This window comes from Nasonia vitripennis (genome assembly GCF_009193385.2).
Source record: "Nasonia vitripennis strain AsymCx chromosome 2 unlocalized genomic scaffold, Nvit_psr_1.1 chr2_random0007, whole genome shotgun sequence".
Classification (NCBI taxonomy): domain Eukaryota; kingdom Metazoa; phylum Arthropoda; class Insecta; order Hymenoptera; family Pteromalidae; genus Nasonia; species Nasonia vitripennis.
Window position 1 is genome coordinate 1,379,290 of NW_022279614.1, and position 23,701 is coordinate 1,402,990.

The 23,701-nt window shown below is 36.9% G+C and overlaps 1 protein-coding gene and 1 long non-coding RNA gene across 15 annotated transcripts in view; one reads left to right on the plus strand and one right to left on the minus strand.

The window, feature by feature from the left end:
• The window catches only part of LOC103316186 (endophilin-A), a 541,748-nt gene that overhangs the window by 63,331 nt on the left and 454,716 nt on the right, over positions 1 to 23,701 (plus strand). For 2 of the 14 annotated variants that reach the window (XM_032601555.1, XM_032601557.1), the window contains exon 1: positions 20,581 to 20,730. The exons of 6 other annotated variants lie outside the window; for them this stretch is intronic. The gene's annotated coding sequence lies outside the window, so the exon portion shown is untranslated. Of the gene's footprint in view, positions 1 to 14,090; positions 14,248 to 20,531; positions 20,731 to 23,701 lie in introns of those variants that run through there. 6 more of the 14 variants (XM_032601548.1, XM_031925199.2, XM_032601559.1 and 3 more) reach the window with 6 other exon arrangements.
• On the minus strand, positions 19,068 to 20,506 carry LOC116416478. Its single transcript, XR_004226890.1, has 2 exons — positions 20,205 to 20,506; positions 19,068 to 19,258 (listed from the first exon to the last, which is right to left on the minus strand). It is a non-coding gene; the product is annotated as an uncharacterized LOC116416478 (long non-coding RNA).

Consider the following 23,701-nt stretch of genomic DNA (forward strand, 5'->3'; position numbering starts at 1 on the left):
TCAGCATACTTACAACTTAACTTGCCGTTACTGTTTGATTGTACTTATGGTGTTTTTATGACGTTTTAATGTATGGAAAGAAAATTGTAGTTGTTCACCAATAAACTCAAGTGGCGCGGCAGCTCTTTATAATGCAACATATAACTGACCGTGACTAAATACTGGAATAGATAAATACAAACCAACTTTCTCAAACGATTCGCCTTGAGATTTATTTACTGTTATTGCAAAACTAAGTCTTATTGGAAATTGCCTTCTAACCATACCAAATGGTATTTCATCTAGTAATGGAGCTAAATCGATACGAGGTAATAATACTTGTTTACCGAAAGATTTTCCAGTAATAATTTCAGCTGTAAGAACACATTCTTTCATATCTCCAATTATTAATCTTGTACCACTACAAAGACCACCGCTAATGTCTAAATTTCTTAAGCAACTAATTATTGCACCTTTTTTTAATATTAATTTATGTGGTGACAATCTATTGCCACCACATAAATTAATATTAAAATATTGTCCATATATTAATTATTGACAATGAAATTGCAAATAAATATAGAGCAAATAACTATAAAATTGATAAACCTGATTCAAACATATTAGAATTTTTATGTGCTTTTTTGTCTTTAAACAATCCTTATGTAAAAGCATATAAAATGATGTATGATATAGAAAATGAAGAAAATATTAATGCTCATAATAACAATATTACACCTCCTGAAATAGTAATGTCATTAACGCGTGATAATCATACAATGAATTGCTGTTGGATATATAGAAAATAATGGCGATCCTCCGTTTAACTGTGATATACGTATTTATCCAAAAACTGAAAAACTACAACAAATAAAACTTTTCAGTAAACATCTTGACCCAATGACATATCCTTTAATATTTCCTTTTGGTCATCCAGGATGGCAACTTTATATAAAATGTACAAAAAAAAAAAAAAAATAAAAATAATAATATATCTACACAACAGTTTTATTCATATAAATTAAGCATACGTGGTGATTTCAATCCTTATTTGAATTTTTAATATTTATTACAACAATTCATTGTTGTTGTTTGGACAAGAATCGAAAGATGTCAATTATATTACTTACGTAGTCACCAAGCACAATTAAGAACTGAAATGTATAAAGGATTAATGGATTACGTTTCCAATCGGGCAAATATTGATAATTCTCGAATTAGAAAAATGGTAATATTATCATCATCTTTTATAGGTAGTCCTAAATCAATACAACAAAATTATTTAGATTCAATGACTTAACTACAAGTCGACGGAAAACCAGATATTTTTATAACAATGACATGTAATCTAAATTGGAAGAAAATTCAAGAGAATTTATTACCGTATGAAAGCACAATAGATCGTCCTGATTTAAACTTAAGAGTCTTCCATTAAAAAGTTAATATTTTAAAAACCGAACCACTAAAAAATAATATTTTTGGTAAAGTTAAAGGTTATGCTTACGTAATAGAATTTCAAAAAAGGGGATTACCAGATATTCATATGTTAATATGGTTGCATACCAATGATAAATTTCGAGATACTGATCAAATTAATTATATCATAAGTGATGAAATTCCAAATGAAAATAAATATCCAAGATTATAGAATATAGTATAAAATAATATCATACGCGGTCCCTGTGGATCACAAAATAAAAATTGTGTTTGCATGAATAAAGATAAAACACGTTGTACTAAAATTTTCCTAAACCTTATGTCAATCAAACCCACTATAATCCTGATGGTTATCCTTCTTACCGACGAAGAAAAAATAATAATAAAATAACGTTTTCAAAACATAGGATTGCAGATAATAGTTTTCTCGTACCGTGTAATTCATATTTATTATTACTTTTAAAATGTCATATTAATGTAGAAATATGTAGTACGATTGAAGCTATAAAATATTTGTTTAAATATTTTCATAAAGGTCCTGATACAGCTCTTGTAAAATTTGCAAATGAACATAATCCAGGTAATGAAGACAATGCAAACAAAATAACGATATATATATATATATATATATATATATATATATATATATATATATATATATATATATATATATATATATATATATATATATATACACAGGGTGAGTCATTTTAATCTTTAATCTCAATTATCTCGTTGGCAAAGCATGCCAGCGAAAAAAGTTTGGGGTAAAAGTTTTAGGATTTTTCCCTGGCTATCTGATGATGACCTTGACAATGTCATTGAGCATGACTTTCAAGGTCATTTGAAGGTCAAGTCGATTTTTTCAAATAGAAACCCCTACTTTTGGCACCAGAAATGGAAAGAGCGGGAAATTTTACGTTCGAACATGTGATTTTGGAAACAAGTCATCTTTTGTGCGGAAATTACCTTTGACATCAGCCGAACCCAAGATGCACCATCGAGGAGGTTGTCAAAAGGATTTAGCATCCCATTTTTTGTTTTTTGTTTTATTTTTTTTTAATTTTTTTTTATTTGTTTTTTTTTTGTTTTTTCCCTTTTTGTTATTTTTTTGGTATTTTTATGGAATGTTAACTGGAGTTAACCATTGATTAATTGTTCGAAATTACCGCCGTTTTGTTGGATGCAAAGATCAAGTCGAGCTCTGAATTGTCTTATGGTTCTAAGTAGAACATCTCGAGGGATTGCTGCACAAGCTGTACGAATGCGTTCGATCATATTATCTCGCGTGGTTGGCCGTTGAGCATAAACAACATTCTTAAGATATCCCCATAAGTAAAAATCGGGAGGGGTTAAATCAGGTGAACGAGGGGGCCAGGCAACTGGGCCACCTCGCCCAATCCACCTGCCATTGTAGCGGGTATTTAAATAATCACGAACAATGCGTGCATAATGTGGTGGTGCTCCATCTAATTGGATCCACATTCTTAGCCTTGTGGCTAGGTCTACATTTTCTAGTAATTCAGGTAAAATGTCTCGAAGTAATCTCAAAAAGTTTACCCCATTCACGTTCTCTTCAAAGAAATAAGGACCAATCGAATAGCCATTGATGATTCCACACCAGACCATAACACTCCAGCGGTGTTGATTGTCTATGGGCCTGAACCAATGAGGATTTTCATCTGACCAATAATGGCAATTATGTCTATTCAATTCTCCAGTGTTTCTGAATGTTGATTCATCTGAAAAAAGAACGTGCCTGAAAAAGTCTTGATCTTGTTGAATCATTCGTATTGCCCATCGACAAAAACGTACTCGCAAAATCATATCATTTGGAGTTAACTGTTGTGTTAATGTTATGTGATAAGGATGATATCTTCTCGCTCTCAATATTCGGGATGCTGTTGATTGAGGTATACCTATTTCTCTTTCTATTTGTCGAGTACTAATGTGAGGATCAAGATGAATAATCGCTAGAATGGTAATAACACGAGGATCGTTTTCGTCGTATTCATGATGACGGCGTTGACGAACAAAAGCTCTATTTCGAGCTCTCTGAGTTAAGGTTTGAATAGTAACATTACTTGGGTGTCTCCTATTGGGATAGCGTTCAGCATAAAGTCTGGCAGCTGCTGCATAATTATTTCGACTTTCTCCCAAAATCATGATCATATCAACGATTTCGTTGGGACCATAATCAGCCATGATCAAAATCAAAATAATTTGTTACAGACCAGTAAACAGGGAAACAGATTTTATTCAATAATAATTATCGATTTACAAGAAGTAAAAAACACGATTAAGCTTTTCTGCACTAATTTGCTATCTACATAACTGTTAAGAGTAGTTAACTCTCAAAAATTGACACTAATACAAAATAATGGAATGACTTAACTACATCAAGAATTTTGAAAATTGACACTAATACAAAATAATGGAAAGACTGAAAATTTTTGAAAACTGAAAAAATTTCGAAAATTTTAGAAAATATTGAAAATTTCTGGAAATATTGAAAATTTTTTCATTTTTGAACGCATGTCACTCTCTTTTCATTTATGGGGCTAAAAGTAGGGGTTTCCATTTCAAAAAATCAACTTGACCTTGAAATGCCCTTGAAGATCCTGTTTAACGACAGGGTCAAGATGACCATTCGTCAGCCGGGGAGAAAACTGAAAACTTTTGTGGGTAACATTTTCTCCTTGAATGCATTCGAGTTCAGCTAACCAGTTGTACTGTTATCGGCATGACCAATGACCTTGACCATTGAATTCAAGGTCAAGGCAAGGTCATATTCAAACGTAAAATTTCCCGCTCTTTCCATTTCTGGTGCCAAAAGTAGGGGTTTCTATTTGAAAAAATCGACTTGACCTTCAAATGACCTTGAAGGTCACGCTCACTGACATTGTCAAGGTCATCATCAGATAGCCAGGGAAAAATCCTAAAACTTTTATCTGAAACTTTTTTCACTGGCATGCTTTGCCAACGAGATAATTGAGATTAAAGATTAAAATGACTCACCCTATATATATAATAACACTCGGTTAATACTTTTCTGCCGTGTTATAACTAGGGCCAGAAGGGCCCTGTTTATTGTAAATTAACGTCGGGCGTGCAGAAGGCACGGCTCGGCCCACTCAGATCATACACGTGTTTTTACACGAGCCCGCGGAGGCGGCGTAGGTCGGGTCGTAGAAAATAACACACGAGAAGTTTAGATAAGGAAATGTATATTCAATTGTAACTATACACGGAGGTGCAAACGCCGCACACTTCGACGAACGATAAAGAGAGACGAGAGATATTACCCCGTCGACGTGAGAGTGAGAGTGCAGGTACTTACAACTCGGTAGTGACAGTAGTACTTGACGCAAACGGACGTGGTCCAGCCTCGGACATGGAGATGCAACAGTTCGGACGGGCGTCGCAGCGACTCGTCGGTAACGCACGGACGAATATCGTTCGCTCTCGAGATGCTCGCAGGACTCACAACAAACCCCGTATAGTAGTAGCGCGAGCTACTCGTGTGGATAGCGCAGCGAGACTAACTCTAGTCGCGGCTCTCCCGGCCGTCGGCACATCGTTGTCATATCTCGCCAACGCTGTGCGGTCAGGCCGCAACCGCGCTACCTATGCTCTCACTCTCTCTGTCTCTATCTTGCCTCGTCTCTCGTTCTCGCTCGTTTCGGCGCTCGTTGGCAGCTTGCTGAAACAATTTGACGTGCACTCGGCCGTCACAATATATATATGATGAAATACCACAACATCTCTCCACCAAATATGTATGTGCACCTGAAGCTATATATCCCATATGGGAATTTTGACTACATGAGCAATCTTATGTAATTAAAAGATTAGCTGTTCATGAAGAAGATGAACAATATGTTTATTATCAAGAAGGATGTGAACACGAAATGATTGATAAAAATGTCCATAATACATTGACATCTTGATTTAAATTAAATAAAGAAGATAAAAATTCAACGCAATATTTATATCACGAAATTCCGTTCATTTATGTTTTTGATGAAAAAAATAATTTATAAAACGTCTCATTAGTAGAATGTATTTTGTAAATCCAAATAAGCGTGAAGCACTTTTCCTACGACTTTTATTATTACATGTACGTGGTGCAAAATCGTTTGCGGATATACGTACTGTAGATGGAATTATTTATGATAAATATGGAAATGCTTGTATATCAAGAGGTATTATTAGTACTGATGAAGAATGGAATAAATGTTTGGCAGAAGCTGCAGTATTCAAGTTTTCAAAATCCATGTGTGAATTATTTGCATACATTCTTGAATTTCAAAAACCTATTAATTCCTTAGAATTATACGATAAATATAAATGTTACTTTATGGACCCGAAATTACCAAAAATTCAAGCAGAACAAAGAGCTGTGAAAAACATAGAAAGTATCTTATTATCATGGGTTGAGATTAAATGATTTCCATATATCTAGTATTGAAAATAATTATGATGATAAAGAATATAATAACAAATTACAAGTATGTAAAGATGATGAAAATTTAGAAACATTAATTAATTCTTTGTCTACCGATCAAAAAAAAGTATGATCTAATCATTAATGCTACAATTAACAGTATAGGAAATAATGGTACATTTACAACAAGGGAGTAAAGTGGTTAATAATTCCCGCGGGTGAAAGTTAACTGCCCGAGCGAAGCGAGCTAAAGAGCTTTTAAGTACATCAATTTAGTCACTATAAATGTGTATATATATATATATATATATATATATATATATATAATCACATACATTTTTTTAAATTTTGATAATTTTGGAAAATTTCGGAAATTGTTTCAAACGTTTTTAACGATTTAAAGCTTTAGTAAGGAGATGAAAAAAAAATTAATCAAGAGAAGCGAAAATAGTCGTGCCCCCCTCCCAGGGGCGAAAACGAGCATTTTTGATTCTCTTGATTTCCGATTCTCAAATTATTGTAGGCTCGTTCAACCTTATAGGGAGCGAAAATGGATTAATTTATACATGTCTTATGATCAAGGGCTCTTGCTCTACATTTTGTCTGATGTTCAAAAATCCCTATTTTCGTTCCACTTTATAGGCGCCGAAAATTGTCTTTTTTATGCACATGTTATAAAAACTATTTTTCTTCACACCAGCACCAAAAATGCACATTCCTTTCCAGGCGCCTGGGAGGGAATGTGGTACTTTCAGTGCAGGTGTGGAGAAAAGTACGTTTGCGCCCGCTGGTCGGAAACGACTACTTTTGTCCCTAATTTTAGGTCAGAAAAACGCGAAAATCGTGCATGTGTTAGAAAAACATAATATCACAAACTATCGACCTATTTCACTGATATCAAATGATGCGAAAATATTAGAAAGAATTATTTATAATAGAATATACGATTTTGTTGAACAGGAAAAAATAATATCAGAACATCAATTTGGTTTCATGAAAAATATAGGTATAAAGAATATTTTAAATTATATAACTTTCATCAATTTAGCAAAAGCTTTTGATACGGTTGATCATTGGATATTGTTAGATAAACTATATTGCGCGGAAATTAGGGGACAGGCGTTGTATTTACTTACAAGCTATCTTAATAACAGATACTAAACAGTTAACATAAATGGCAAAGAAAGTGATGAATTTTTAATAAGTACAGCTGTACCGCAAGGTGCAATCCTATGACCACTACTCTTTCTACTGTATATTAACGATCTCTTGAAGGAAATCCCCCTGGAGGCAATAATGTCGTATGCTGACGACACTGCAATAATATTAAGTGGTGATAAAATATAAATTTTAGATCCTTATTTTATAAACCACCATCACTTAATCGGCATTTTAGAAACTTGAAGGGGTCTAAAACACCTTATAGATTATCAAACCAATGCTATAACTTTTTCTATTTTTCTTATAAGGTATGTAACGCGTTATCGAATATAAATAGTTCTACATAAACAGAAATTATCGTAGAAGTATTCTGCAATTTTTTTCATTAAAAATGATTGCGATTTGGCTTGTCGAGCAAATTTTGGCCATAAAAATCGGATTCTGGTACACTGGGCGCCGTCGCGCGATCATGCGAAAGAATAAGATGCTTGAATGCAGTGAAATGGGATATCAGGTAGTAAATTAAGAACACACAGGATATAGGAGAAACGAGGTACTCTTCATTCCCTTCAGCAATCATTTCTTCTACATCTTCTTTTTTCCCCTAGTTCTTCTTGCGGTCCCGTAGGATCTCTACCAAGATCTTCTTGCGTGCGGCTCGCTCCGAGCTTTGATGCGACCGCTATACTCCCGGGTGGCCGCAGATGTAGCATCTCGGCTCTTTCTCCCTCTTCTTCCAGAGATACTCGACGCGCTTCTGCTCTTTTATCCGCGCGTATTCTTCTTCGTGGCGAGCCCGTGTCAATGTGATTATATTATGAAGATGTCAATAATTGCCCGTTGCGGCTCCTTGCTCACTTCTTTCGGGATGATAACGCCGTCGGCTTTAGCTGTTTCGGCCGATTTGCTTTAGTCGAGCCCTTAGATGAGCCGGGCTTACGCTTTCCATCCTGCTAATTCGTTGTCGGCGCCTTTGTCGTTACAATTTTCCGAGGTCGCCTGCGCAGGCGGCGAGAGAGTTTCAGAGTAGCTCCGTTTACGGGTCCCCCACTTCTCTCCGCCACCGCGGATGTCGACCCATATTTTCCGGGCCGTTGCTGGCGCTCACGCTTCCCTCCCGCCACTACGTCCGTTGGCTTGAGCTCAGACTCGAGTTCGCACGCTTCTGGTGGGTTGCTCATCGCCTTCACCTCTCAAGCATCCTCTGGTGATCAAGACTCATCGTCGTCCCCCTTTGTCGTCTTTGTCATAAAAGATCTTCATTTCTTTGGCCGACACTAGCTTTTGCACTTTTCCATTTTTATCGGTCAGCTCGAATGTATTCGAATCGACTTGGGCCGTAATCGTATATGGATTTATGTACGGAAAAGCCAATTTTGCCGTGATGCCCCTGCCGCAGACAACAACACGTGTCTCCTTTTGGCACCGTTGCCAACCTTGAAAGTTGGAACTAGTCGGCGGGCATCAAAAAATGCCGTCTGGCAATCTTGCGTCTTGCTGGACAGGGCAACGAACAAATATATTCTGTTATTATTTATTTATTTATTTATTTATTAACCAGACAAAAAATTACATATTATTTACATAATAGTAAAATTCCCGCAGAGGTAAACGCAGTTACCTGTTCGCGAGGCCGGTATTTAGAAACGTGTGCGAATCGGGATTCTCCAGGTTCGCAGATAACTCGCCGGCTCGATAGGGTGTCGTAATAAATGTGAAGTCAATTTAATGAAATATAAGACTCTTTATTTAGCTCAAACTCTCTCTCTCTCTTATAAGCTCTGATGCGTGTCGCTCGTTCGAAGTACCAGAGCGTTCTCTGGTTCTAAGATGGCGCTCGAGCCCCGCCGCGTCGCCTGATCGCCACCTATCGTGGCGGCTCGGAGGGGGCGCCGCGGAGCGGTGGTGGCCGGAAAACGCGACTGCTTAAGTGAAGTCGGGCCTGGGGACCAGGCGCTGTTTCCGTCGGTGGCTCCGGTGGTGGTCGGCGGGAGCCCCCACAGCTACTCCCCCACCAGTGACGACGTCAGGTGCCAGGAGGAACGATACACGATGTCGCCGTGGTTGCCTGTTGAGGGTGTGGTTCTGGGCTGGTCGCACTGCCGAGGGTGGCAGGCTGGGCGTTGGTGGTGCGGCCTGCTGCTGGGACGGCTGGAGGGCCGGCGGCGGCTCTGGCCGCGGCACCGGAGGCGGTGAGGACTGCTCTGGGGCAGGCGGTGAGGCCGACGGAGAGACCTCTCGATCCACCGACCGCTGTGGAGTCGCAGGTGGAAAGGCCTGCTCCCGGGCAGGCTGCGGGGCCGGCGGAGAGTCCTCTCGATCCGCCGACGACTGGGATGCTGGAGATGGTGGGGCCGGCGCCTGGGCAGGCTGCGAGCCAGGTTGAGCTGGAGGCTGTGGAGCCGGCGGAGAGTCCTCTCGATCCGCCGACTCGAGGAAAGCTGGCTTCAGCGATGCAGTGGAGATGGCCTTGGACTGGCCGTTGATCTCGACTCGGTAAACCTGGTCGCTCAGGCGCTCCAGGACTCGATATGGGCCGGTGTAGGGTGGCTGCAGCGTCTGCCGAACCGTCTCGACACGTCTAAAGACGTGCGTGCACGTGCGAAGGTTGGGATGAAAGAAAGGCGCGAGAGGCGGTGCGTGCCTGGATCCAGGTACGGCGCGCAGCCTCTGCATCAGCGCTCTCAGCTCGGCGACGAAAGCGGGTGCGTTGGCTCCAGGACGACTAGACGGGACGAAGAAGTCGCCTGGGATGCGGAGTGTCGTGCCGAACAACATCTCGGCTGGCGATGCCTGGAGATCCTCCTTGAAGGTCGTGCGCAGTCCGAGAAGTACAGCGGGAAGAGCGTCGGGCCAAGGCGTGGGTGCGTAGCACATTAAGGCGCCCTTGAGCGTACGGTGGAAGCGCTCGACCATGCCGTTTGACTGGGGATGATACGGTGTTGTGCGAACCCTGCTGGCGCCGATGAGCTTTGCCAATTCTGAAAACAGAGCGGCTTCAAATTGTGCTCCCTGGTCTGTCGTAATCGTTAAAGGTGTGCCGTAGACAGCGATCCAGCGTCCGAAGTAAGCCCTGGCGGTCGTTATGGCCTGCTGGTCCGGCATTGGGATGGCTTCAGGCCACCTCGTGAAGCGGTCGATGATGGTCAGACAATATTGGAAGCTGGAGTGCAGCGGCATCTTGACGATGTCTAAGTGGATGTGGTTGAATCTAGCGTCTGGAGCTGCGAAGTCCCCCAGAGCAGCACGGTTGTGGCGATGCACCTTGGATTGCTGGCACTGGACGCAGTTGCGAGCCCAGCGCCGGATGTCCTTGCGCATACCCGGCCACACATACTTCTGCGCGATAAGGCGGATGGACGCTCGAACGCTCGGGTGCGAAAGGCCGTGTGTGACGTCGAACGCGGTCCTCCGGAGCTGTCGAGGGATGTACGGTCTCACCTGGTTGCCGTCTATCGCGCAGTGGAGCGTCGTCTGGTCGATGTCGAGCGGGCGTAGCACTAAAGACGGTGTTGGAGCTTCGAGGATGTGTGGCAGGTCTGGGTCGGTTGCTTGGTGTTGGGCGAGCGTCGCCAGGTCCAAATTGGCTGGCATGCCAATCGTCTCGACCCTGGAGAGAGCATCGGCGACCACGTTGTCTGGACCCTTCGTGTATGCGAGTGTGACCTGGAATTGCAGGATATAGTCAAGCTGGCGTGCTTGGCGAGGTGATGCTTTCTCCGATGGCTGCTGTGCGGCGAAGGTGAGCGGCTTATGGTCGGTTACGAGCGTGAAAGGGCCGCCCTTGAGAATCCCCTTGAAATGCTTGATAGCCGCGAAGGCTGCCAGGAGCTCGCGGTCGTACGTGCTGTAGTTTCTTTCTGCGTTGGAGAGCTTCCTTGAGAAGAAGCCCAGGGGTTTCCACGAGCCATCCGGGTCTTGCTGCTCGAGAGCCGCGCCGATTGCGTGGTCAGAGGCGTCGGCGAGCAGCCTCCTCGGCGCGTCGTCGCGCAAGAATATCGTGCTGGCGGCGTTAGCGAGTGCGCGCTTGCACGCGCTGAAGGCTTCCTCCGCGGCGGGCGTCCAGGTGATGGGAATGGCCTTCTTCTTCGGTGGAATGTGCCGCAGGAGGCGAGCTGCGCCTGGGATGCAGCGCCGATAGTAATTGATGAGGCCCAGCAATCGGCGGAGCTGGGCGGAGTTGCCAGGCTTCGGAAAGGCTTGAATGGCGTCGATTCTGTCTTGTGGTGGCCTTGAGCCCTCGGCGGAGACCAAGTAGCCCAGGTACGTAACTTGTTTCTTCCCCAGGACACATTTCTCTGGGTTTACTTTGATGTTGGCCGCTCGAAGAACGTCGAACAGGGTTCTGAGGTGACCAACGTGCTCTTCTTCGTTGTTGGAGGCGACGATTATATCGTCGAGGTACGCACGAGCGAATGGCAGGTCTCGAAGAAGCTGGTCCATGGCTCGCTGCAGAGACTGGGCGGCGTTGCGTAGGCCCAGCGACGATCTGGTGAATTCAAATAGCCCGAATGGGGTGATGATGGCGGTTTTGTGCGCGTCCTCGGGCGCAATCGGAAGCTGGTAAAAAACTTTCTTCAAATCGACGACAGAGAAAATTGTGCCTCCTAGCGCGAGCAGGAGATCTTCAATTATTGGGAGCGGGTAGCGATCCGGCACGGTGCGGCTGTTTAGCTGCCTGTAGTCGCCAGTGATGCGGTAGGTGCCATCTGGCTTAAGGACGAGGCGTAGCGGGCTAGCCCAGGAGCTGTCTGACAGGCGCACTATCCCCATCTCCAACAATACCTTGAATTCCGCACGTGCGGCTTCGAGTCGAGGGCCAAGGAGTCGACGAGCCTTGGCTGCTGCGGGAGGGCCGGTTATGGTGATGTGATGCTGCGCGTCGAGGCCCGGGAGGGCGATGGTTGTGCTGCCTGGGGTTGCGAGGTCCGAGTATTGCCGCATCAGGTCGGCGAAGATGCCTTCTGCTACATCCGCTGATATACACACTTCTACGGAGTGGATCTCTGGCGATTTGAGCGAGCATGTTGCGTGTCTTGAGGTGTCGGTGTCGAGGATACGTTTCCTTTTAACGTCGACGACGAGCCCGTAGTGGCGGCTCGGAGGGGGCGCCGCGGAGCGGTGGTGGCCGGAAAGCGCGACTGCTTAAGTGAAGTCGGGCCTGGGGACCAGGCGCTGTTTCCGTCGGTGGCTCCGGTGGTGGTCGGCGGGAGCCCCCACAGGTATACTTACTAACTATAGTTCCTTATAACTAAAATAAAATCTATTTCAAGATATCTAGTACCTAACTTACACTTTAACAGTTTTACAATATGAAAGATTGATTAATAACGTTTTAATAAAATTTGTATACAGAATACATAGCAATTTATAAATACATTATCAATATTTCTTATTAATTTTATAAAAAAGAAAAAAGAAAATTTTTTTTTTTACATGTGATACTTAACCCATTCTCTTAGTTCATAAGTATAATTCTTAGAGCATAAAGTTTTTAGGTTATTTGGCAGATCATTATAAACTCCTATGGCTTTAATATAACTATTCTTATTACTTATAGTCTTAAGTCTCCTAGGTATCTGAATGCTTTTATTCCTAGTTTTGCTTTCTGAATTTAAAAATTTAACTTTTAATGTGTTGTAGTGGTATATTAGTAAATGATATGCAAATAGTTGCCCAATACTCAATGGATTATCCTGAGCAAAATTATTTTTGTTTATGATTTGCAAAATTCTATTTTGAAGCCTTTGTAATAGATTGGTAGCAGTAGAGTAAGCACCACCCCAAGCTATTATACCATAATTTATAACACTATGAAAAAATGTATAATATATCATTTTTAAAGTTTTAATTTGCGTAAATCTATTAATCTTTCTAAAAATGGATTATCACTATTTTTTACAACCTGATCTCTATCATATATTATTTTTGCTTCTTTAGTTACCCTATTTAAAATTTTAATATAATTCCGATATTCTATCTTTAGATTCACGTTATTTGGTTCAGTTTTCCATAATTTGTATAGTATTTCTTTTCTTTCGCAAGAATTTAGTATTGCCTTAGTGATCCATTTACTTCTGGGTACTTTGTTATTGTGTTTATTGTTTAATTTCTTTATGAAAGTAGCCCGTTGTTCACAATTATTTATTTTTTCTAACAATGTATTCACAGCTACATTAGAATCATGCATTGAGAATACTGTACTCCATTTTTCTCTACTGGCTATGCTACTTAATTTATCATAATTTATTTGGGTTATTGATTCTTCTATATTTTTTTTCTCTTAAATTTACTTAATGCTGTAAATAATGGGTAATGATCTGTTACTGTACTTAATAATTTAAAATGTAAAGTGTGTATTGTCTTAGCATTAGTAAATATATTATCAATGCATGTTCCAGTGTTATTATTCCTATCGGACGGTCTAGTAATACCTTAAAATCCCGGTACATAACCATTATCCAAAAAATTGTTCAGAAATTCCTGACTAATATTATCTAGATTTAGTAGGTCAATGTTAAAATCACCTATAATTAAGTGATTATTAGCATATTTCTTGTTATATAGTAATTGTTTTATATTGGTAATAAATTCAATTTTTGGAATGTCATGTGATCTGTATAGTGCTGATATCTCTATATTGCCATTATCAGTTTCAATGATTGAATTAATTATTTTAAGTTTACCTATTTCAATAATTTCAGTACTTTCAATAATGGAATTCTCAATATACATCACTACACCATCCGATTTGTTTATTTTGCTATTATTGTAATATAATTTGTATCCGTTCAGATTAAAATAGTTGCAATAATCTATGATCCAAGTTTCGACGCAAACTATAATACTAGGCTTAGTATTTAAGCTCTCAATAAGTGCTTGCAGTTGTAAAAAATTATCATTAAGGCTACGAATATTTAAGTATAAAATATATTCTTTTTTATGTTTCACGTAATTGTTGAGAGTGATAACACTATGAAAAGTATTTTCAGTTTGAATTATATCTTTTTGTACACTGTCAATTAACTCGATTTTCTGCTTCATGATCGTATTTTCCGTTTTTTAGCTGCGTCTGTTTTCCTTGGGATTGAAAGAATACTGCTGCGTGGTGATAGTGACGTCATGGATTGTGATTTCTGTCTTGCATTTGTTGATTCAGCTCCGGTGTTTTTGTAGATATCTATCTTACCGATGTATCTCTGGATAACTGGAGTCAATGGATAGTCAGTAATTGCTATATACTTATTAATTCTGTTTATTAGAACTTGGCAGTGTTGACTGTCGTTTGTAACATGCTTAGTATCGTACTGTGTTTTGTACGTATTGTTACTGTATAGGCAATTTACGCAGCACATTTCATTTATCCTGTTACAGTATACACTATTATGAGATCCAGCACATTTCAAACACACCTTTTCATTAAAGCATTTATTTCCATTATGTCCAAACCTACCACAATTGAAACAAGGTTGTAGGTTTAAGTCATCATAAACTCTGCAATTCTGGTATCCTACAAAAATCCTGTTTTTGCTTTCTCTAAAGTGTTTGTATATTTCAGCAGTAACTTCTAAAATGACACTTTGTAATTTTGTTGTTTTATTTACGTACGTGTGCACAACTGTACATTTACTTTCAAATTTCTTAAAGTTTCTAGTATTTATATCTTCTTCTATAGTTTTTATGTCCATTTGTTCATAGTTATCAAATCCGACTACTTTTAGCCTGGGTTTTTTTAACCTCTTCCTTTTCAATAGTACATGTATTGGATAATTTCTTAGTTAGCGATTTTTCGGTATCAATAGCACTTGCTTCATTCATGCAGCTAATAATAACTTCACTATCATTCTTGAATATCACTTTCTTTGTTTGAATTGATTTTTCTTTGTTCAAATAATGAGTGACATTTCTCTTCAGGTCATTACCATCATCTCTATTTTTCTTTTTTATAATGATTTTGGGAATTCGTTTTTGTTTAGGAATTTCATCAGTAAGAACTTGGGAAAAAGACTTGTTCTTAACTTGTTTAACATGATTCAGATGTTCTTTGAGTAATGAGTTTTTATCTTGTAGTTCAATGTTTAATAATTTTAGTAACTTGTTTTTTTTTCTTTAAATTATGTATATCTTTTGCTTCATCCTCATCCTGCTGACTGGCACTGGAGGTATTATCTTCTTCTAATTCATTTAATACCATTTCTCTTATTTCGTTTATCATACTTAATCTTAACTGTGCAATTACTTTTCTTGTATCTTCATTTAGTGATGACTCATCGTAGTTTGAGGTTATGGCATTGTGTTCAGGGCAAATTACCATATTTTCTCCAATGAATTTTATGTTATTCAATCTTTCAAAAGAACTCTTATCATAAACACCATCACAAATAAAACACATCACAATTGAAACTTTTTTATTTTTATGGCACTTGTAAAAATTTATATCAGCCTTGTCAGGCGGCTTACTTTCGGGTAGCGCCATCATGTCCGTGTTATATTATTTTAAAAGACAATTATTTTTGATATGAAAAACAAAACTTTAATTAATAATATTTATAATTTCTAAAAAATTTTAAAATATTTGTCCTTAAGAATAACAACAAAATTTATTTAAGTAAACTTTAAAAATTTATAGTATAAGAACTGATAAAACAGTAGTTTTCAAATTCATTTAAAATTAGTTTAATACACTTATAATTATTTCAATAATGTATGATAAAAGTATTAGAAATTCAAGAATAAAATATATACATACCTATTAAAATAGTTATGAGACGATACATTTTATTTATTAAAAGCATCAGTTTATAATGAAATCGTTTTTCAATATTAAATTATCAAGTCATATTTTCTGTGGATTAGGCCTACTGGGGATACCACAGCTCTGATAACAATTTTTTTTTTGTTGTTTTTTCATTTTGAAAATAATTTTTAGTGATCTTTTTTAACACTTAAAAACTCTCATATTTATTTCATAAAGTATGAATAAAGTATTAAAAATTCACGAATAAAATACATTACTTATTGAAATTAATATGAGACTCTATATTTATTCCTATTTTTAAAACATTAAAATTTTAGTCATCAATAAAAAAAACGCGCTATTATATTTACCTCATAAGTGGCGTTCAAAAAATAGAACTTTTAACATAATAAATAATATTTCTCACTAGAAATGTTAAATAAAGTAACTGAGGGGGCGCTGAGGGGAGGATAGAGGGGGTGAGGGAGGGGCGAGGAGGGGCTTTATGAGTAAAAAATAACGCATTTTTTTAAACGATTTAACGTTATTTTGAGGGGAGCTGAGGGTGGGCTGAGGAGGAGCTGAGGTGGGCGAAGGAGAGGGCGAGGGGGGCTGAATCTCACCTTGGCTCAAAACAACTATATAATATAGGTGGATATATATATATATATATATATATAATATTTATAATATAAATAAATGTTTATACATAATATCCGAAAAATTTTAGCAGGCGTTTTTAATTTTTTTTTGTCCGGCGGGCGTTTTTCATTTTTTTTTGCCCGCAAAACACCTGCTAGTTCAATAAGTGGCTACAAGCTGTGCCAAGTTTTTTGTTCTGAATCGGAGTAGCCACTCTTCGGGTGCTCTTGTTACGGTATAGCCACTACGTCGAAAGTTTCTCAGTGTTTGTGTGCGTACGCGCGCATGTATGTGTGTGTGTGTGTTCGTTCATATACATCTGTATCTTCACTTCTACTCAGTGGATTTTAATCCACTAAGTATAATTTTTTTGTTTTTATTATAGCACTATGGAAAAACAGTCTATTTTTACATTTTGTAGACGCGTTTTATTTTTATAGCAATTTTTTAGTTTTGAGATTTCAGATTTTTGTAATGAAGTTATTTAAAAAGTCGATAAAAGTAAATTGTTTAATATGCACCTAAAAGAGAATAAAATTATCCATCTTTTTAACGCGGATAATTTATATTATTGTTCGTCGTTCTTTTATTATACACCATAAAGTGCTATTTGTTAAAACTGTTTTAATTCAAAAACTAAATCTCGAACCTTCCCAAAAAAAACATGATTATTGAGGGTATTAGAACTAAACACTACCTTAATTTTAAGTCTTTTCATCCCTAGTAGAAATTGATATCAGTTTAAATCTACTACATACCTCGTATTACTAGAGATGGACGAGAATAAGAATAGAGTCATACTGTATTACAAGGAATTTTCAAACTTGTAAAAAGATTTAATTGTTTAAATTAAAGCACAAATCATGGCTAGTGGATGGCTACGAAAGTACTACGCAAAATAAGTCGGGTCAAAAAAGTGATAAAATAAGAAAATCACAAATGTCTTCGTATATCGTGCTTGTATAACTCTAATTGACTGTCAATTGTGTAAACCATTTGAAAATCGATTAATGTCTGTAAGCCTCTTTGCATTAGTGTATGACACAAGGACTAATATCAATATGAAAGATTTAAGGTTATGTTTATTCCAGCAAATGCTCAAGAAATGGGAGAAAAAGCGTTTCATCACAAGTTATGTCTAGACCATTTCTCATAGTTATTTCATAGTTTCTAGCCTTTATATATTCGAATTTCTACCAGGGATGGAGCAGATCCGGAGAAAAACATCAAAAACTAAAAAAAATTGTTTTTCTGCGTGACACGATAACTGGAGTAAAAAGGCTATAATCAAGTTCAAATTTTGATTTAAGTTAGCGTTATATAGCATCTTGATCCCTTTCTTAGGGTTGTTTATAAAACCAGCTAGTTTCAAACATACTAAGGTTCAACGTTTTTTTTTTCATCCAGTATACTCTGTGTAACTGAAAATTGCATTGCTTAGATCTCAGCTTCTAATTAATAGATTTTAATCTTCCTAAGCTATTTGTGTATGTAATTGATTAGAAATAATTTTATCCGTCAAACGAAAAAGTACTAAAACTTTATATCGAATTATATATAAAGTAAAAACAATTTTAATATTAAAGTAATACATAATGTTGAAGGAAGCTACGTGCCAAAGAATTAGCAGCGGTTTCTTTTTAATTATGCTATTTGAATTTATAGGTATTGTGTACTAAGCTAAGCTCTTTGGATTGTCCTGAGCAGCCAAATTCTTTTCATTTATAATTTTTAAGATTCTTTTTTGAAGAATTTGTAATAAGATTCCATTATTCTTATAAACTTCGCCCCAAATGAAGATTCCGTAGTTTATTATGCTATGAAAAAAGTATAATAATACATCCTCATTACTTTCAGTTGGTATCAATTTTGAAATTTTATAAAATATATAGATAAAGCATTTTGTTTTTTCAAGAATATGTTGAATGTGATTGTCCTACATTTTAAACATTCTTGTTTGGAAAAGTTTAGCTTGTTGTCATGACGATCTTATTTAGAACTGATTGCTATAATAATAAGGTTTTTTGAATGTTGTATCCAGTATATAGTATGCATGCCCTAGTGAAAAAAATGTAATAAATTGTAATAAATTGTAATAAAACGTAAAATAATGTAAGAAACTGTACCTTTTTGTTGGATTTTGGACCTTTTTTCGCATACATTTTGTACACTTTCTTACATTTTCAGATTTATTAACTTTTTTTTACATTTTATTACATTTTATTACATTTTATTACATATGTTATTTTACCACCTAATATAGTCAATATATTTTTTTAATTATTAATTTTATAATAAAATGTAACAATGCATAAGAAATTGTAAGAACAAGTAAAAGGATGTAAGCAGAAGTAAGAAAATAAAAAAGTCGCCATTTTCTTATATAATATTACGCTTACAGAAATTTTTTTACATTTTGTTATACTTTTTTACGTATTGTTACATTTGTCGTTTCAAAGAAGAGACCCCCATGAAATCCTGGATCAATGGATTTGTAATAAATTTTGTAGCAAACTGTAATAAAACGTAAAAAAGGTCCGAAATCCAACAAAAACGTACAAAATATACGATTTGTTACATTTTCTTATATTTTATTACACTTTACTACATTTTTTATTTTTACTAGGGTGATAATCGGTTTTATGTTTTTTCAATGTAGCTGAATATTATTCATACTTTAATTATTTATTAAGCAATACGCATGTGTGCATAATAATTACATCCGATTTGTTATTTTTGAACTACTTAAAATGTATCCTTGATGATATGTGCAATATATGCCTGGTGCACTCCTTTCTTTACGATGTTTTGATGACCTGGGAAGCATCCTGGTGCCTATATGTCGTCTAGTTATACTAAAAATTATTATTATTATTATAATCATAATCATCATCATCATCATCATTATTATTATTATTATTATTATTATTATTATTAATATTATTATTAAAAGTAAAATCGTCGGTATAAAGTAAAAAAATCTACCCTAAGGTTTATAATCCATAAGTGTCATAAATATTGTAAATAGTACTGGTGTTGTACACTAGAAAACATATACTTTTTCAATCATCAAAAAAGTGACACTTTTTAGTTTTGTTTATTATTTTGTTGAATCAATAATTTGAAGAACTGATACTTTACAAATCCAAAAGCCCTTATAAGAAGAAATGAATCTCTAAGGTTAACCAAACTTTATACTTATATAATGTATGATCAAACATTATATACAGCCCATAGAGCTATGTATTTGTAAACCTAATCTAGCTCAACTTTTACCAAGCCTTATATCAAAATTTACAAAAAAATGCGTCATTCTTTGGTTTTACAATTTTTATTATACTGTATAGCAATTATTACTGGGATTGTACATCATAAAATCTTTGATGTATTGTACATTTTTATGGGAATGTAGAACTTATAAAATTTATTTTAGTAAGTCAGTTTTCCCCGGGTCAATAAAACATATAATCATTTTCATGCTAACATTTCTCTCCATGTATGGCTCAGACGCGAAGAAAAAATATGTTAAAAAATTAGGAATCAATAAATCAGACTCTATAATGCAAAATATTTATTTTGTCATCATACAACGTAAATTAAATTCATGTAATATTATACATTTTATGATATTTTTTTAAATTCCAAAACACGCATCCTATTTATTTATTTTATTTGCTTGTCTGTTGAAACATTAAATTGTTTTCTAATTGCTTTCTTATGATCATCATGTTCGAATTAATGTATCTTACATATCAGTTATAATATTGTTATAATTATTTTAGAATTTACTTAATTAGACACCTTTTTAACAAACCCAATTCAGATCAACATTTTTATACATGAATATAAAAGTATATAAGAACATTATTTGATTAAAATAAATAAAAATGACAATTTGTTCACTATATATTTAATTGCTAATTTTTTTTATCTAACAAAATAATGATCTTCACATTGTGTCATGATACAAGCCAGAAATTTTTAGGTTATCGTTGGACTGTAAGATAACTAGGTGTACAGTGTATATACGAAAAGGTTAGTGCGCATAGGAAATACACGTACGTGAGTCTTATGCTACTAAGAGAGTGAGAGAGAGAGAGGGGGGGGGTGGGGGGGTGAACTCACTTCATGTATCGATCGGTAAACTGCAAAACTATTCCACACAGGCGCAGTATCCAAAAGACTTTCGACCTCATTGTAGAACGTGCATGTATTTGATTTAAGTATACTTATTATTAGATTGGAAACAAACGTTTTTGAATAATAGACGAGTGCATTGCTAAATTTTTACTTTTTATATTGATACAAATGTATACAAACTAATTTGGTAAGTTTTTTTTTTACATTTCTATCAAATTATTATTTTACTATTTTTGAATTTTTGTTAATATATACTATTGTCGTGAAAATGTAAAAATTAACAACCTGATTTTATCACTATGTATATTTTATCACTATGTTTTTATGCGTGTACCAATATTATAATAGTTATAAAGTATCGCATGTTTGATAAATATGCGTTATATTTCAATTAAATTTCTATCTTTTATCGCTGTATATACAATATAATATCCAATCAAGTTATTGAATGCCGGTTATAAAAATTTATTTCTTTGGGCAGCTATCTATAAGATGCTTTATATCAAATTTATCGCATATTTATTTATTTTGAATTTATGCGTTGTTCGTATAAAAAATTTTGTATATACACGAAGACATTTTTTATTACAAATTGATCTTAGTAACACCATGCATTTTTACTCAACGAATAGATTTATGGAACAAATCATCTATGACAACAAAAGAACAATATTTATTATTATTCATTATTTACTTATTATTTTCCTAAAATGTAAAAATAGATCGACACGACATAAAGTCAAGAATGAAAAACACATACATTCGTATTTTACTCGTTTTTGAGGTTAAAAATATTAAAATGGTAACTGCATTAATTCATTACATATTTATTTTATAAAATCTACAAAACAATCAATATTTAAAACTAAATAATTGTTTTTGTGGAAATATTTAATTTATTGAAATTAATTTGGCATTATTGGAACATGCATGCTAGTTGACAACACACCGTAAAAATGATGTAAGCTTCTTTCTTTCGTGGCACCACCACAGTCATCAAAATACGGTAATTGTGGAACCGACAATGGGATACGTTTATGGGCCTCTAGATTCGCTGCCCTTCAGTGTGATTGTGTGATGCTGGTCTGGCCCACAGTTGCTTACTGACCACATTTTCAGTAGCTAAATTTGAATGCACACATTCTAAATCAAGTGTAACCCCACAGTCAAAAAATTTTTCTCAACGTAAAAACTTGAAAACAAATTTTCAAAAAAATCTTCGAAATTTGACGTTCTCTCGAAAATCTGTATCAATGCGAGAGAGGGTAGAGATAAAACATGGAGTTAGCTACCCGATTTCGGGATGTAACTTAACTTACCGCGCTAGTCACCGACTGCGAGAGATGCGCCTTCGACCCATGTAAAGTTCTACGTTCACCGGACGCAATGCTGCAGCCCGCTCCACAGCTGAAGTAGCAAATTTTTTAGAGTTCGATATAATTCCGGAAGTGTGTGTTTTTTTATGTAGCGTAGGCAGGAAAAGCTCTGCACAAGTAGCCCTCCGATACCGGAGCTTCACAGGCACCATCGTTAAACAATACTTCCGTGGGGCCCGTTAACTAGCCTAGTTGGCTTCTCCTTTAAAGTTTGATATTTCCATACATCCCCCATCCACCAAGGTGATTAGGGGTTCAGGATCAAACTCGTCTTATTCATTGTGCATTGTCCAGCCGTCTACTTCCTGCAGCATCGTCCAGTTGTCTACTTCGTGCTGCATCGTCCGGCCATCCTCTAGACACTCAACCCCGACTCCTATGTTCCTCTGTATCAGATGAGGGTGTCTGGGCTCAACTCAGTTACCTACTTCAGCATCGGTCTGAGGAGCGCTTAGAGGTACTCAACCTTAGCTTCTATTTTCCTTTGCATCGAGCAGAAGAGTTAGAGCTCAACTCTATAACCTACGTTCCTCTGTATCGGTCCGAGGAGCGCATAGAGATCATAGTTCACCCAAGCGCCGATGTTTCTCTGTATCGGGCAGGGGAGTAAAAGTTCGGCCTTCGTCTATCAACATTTTGATGTGAAACATCTTATGGCGTGGTCCAGGTGTGAAAATGATCTTAGATGAGGCGACGCGTTACGCTCCCCTACCTACTACCCATGCTAAATATAGATCTCCGCTGCGCATGCAGTGCCGAGCTTTCCGTGCGCTGAGTATACCTACATCTATACTCACTTCTTCTCTTAGTCCTATGATAATGTTTGCCCTGCAAGCTAGAGCAAGATGGCGCCAGCACGCGTCCTCAGCTGTCATGGCCGTCGCACCTATAACATACCTGAATACATAGCTGTGCTAGTCTGCTGCGTACTCATGTTAGAATCAACGCATCAAAGCAATCTTAGAATTCGCAATTAAATTGAAAACGTTTTGTGCTACTCTTATACCAATATGTTACTAAATTTTCGTTGTATAGAATGAGTGAGGTAGCCTATTTATATGATATAAAATCTGTGCATTGGCATAAGAGTAACAGCCTTATATTGGTATAAGAGTAGCACAAAACGTTTTTAATTAAATTGCGGATTCTACGAGTGCTTTAGGTTTTGTGAAATTCGCAGTTATTGTGCGAAAAATAATGTTAGTTTAAGTGGTGGCTCCCCTCCACGCTCTCCACATTGTACGTTTGATTTCGCGGCAGTTTGCATTCTGTTCTTCTTTGGTACGTGCTGGCCATGACAGCCGAGATGCGTACTGCAGTCGCCAATGTGCCCTGAACTTGGACCCACCTAATTACCGCAATTCAAATTAACACAAACAATTTCTATGCTTTTACAAAATTAAAAATATTTATTTACCTGATTTTATATTTACATCTTTCAATAACCATCAATTTCGATGTTTCATCACAACCGCCCCATGACAGCTCACCTTTTTTGTAGGCGATATTATAGGTGAGTCCCATTTACGGGCATAGAAGAGTTAAAAGCTGCTAACATAGCATCGATATGCCTAGTTGCCGCAGCCATAAATAAGAACTTGTAGGTTAAATGTTTTATTGGTATAGGAGGCACAGCACAATAGTCTTCGCCTGAGTGCTCGACCGGCACGTACCCGTGCAGGAGCCGCCGCAGTTCACCTCCGCATTTATTACTATTACTACTACATAATTCATTGATCATAAATAAAGTATTTTCTTAATTGCGCCTATTTTATACATTTA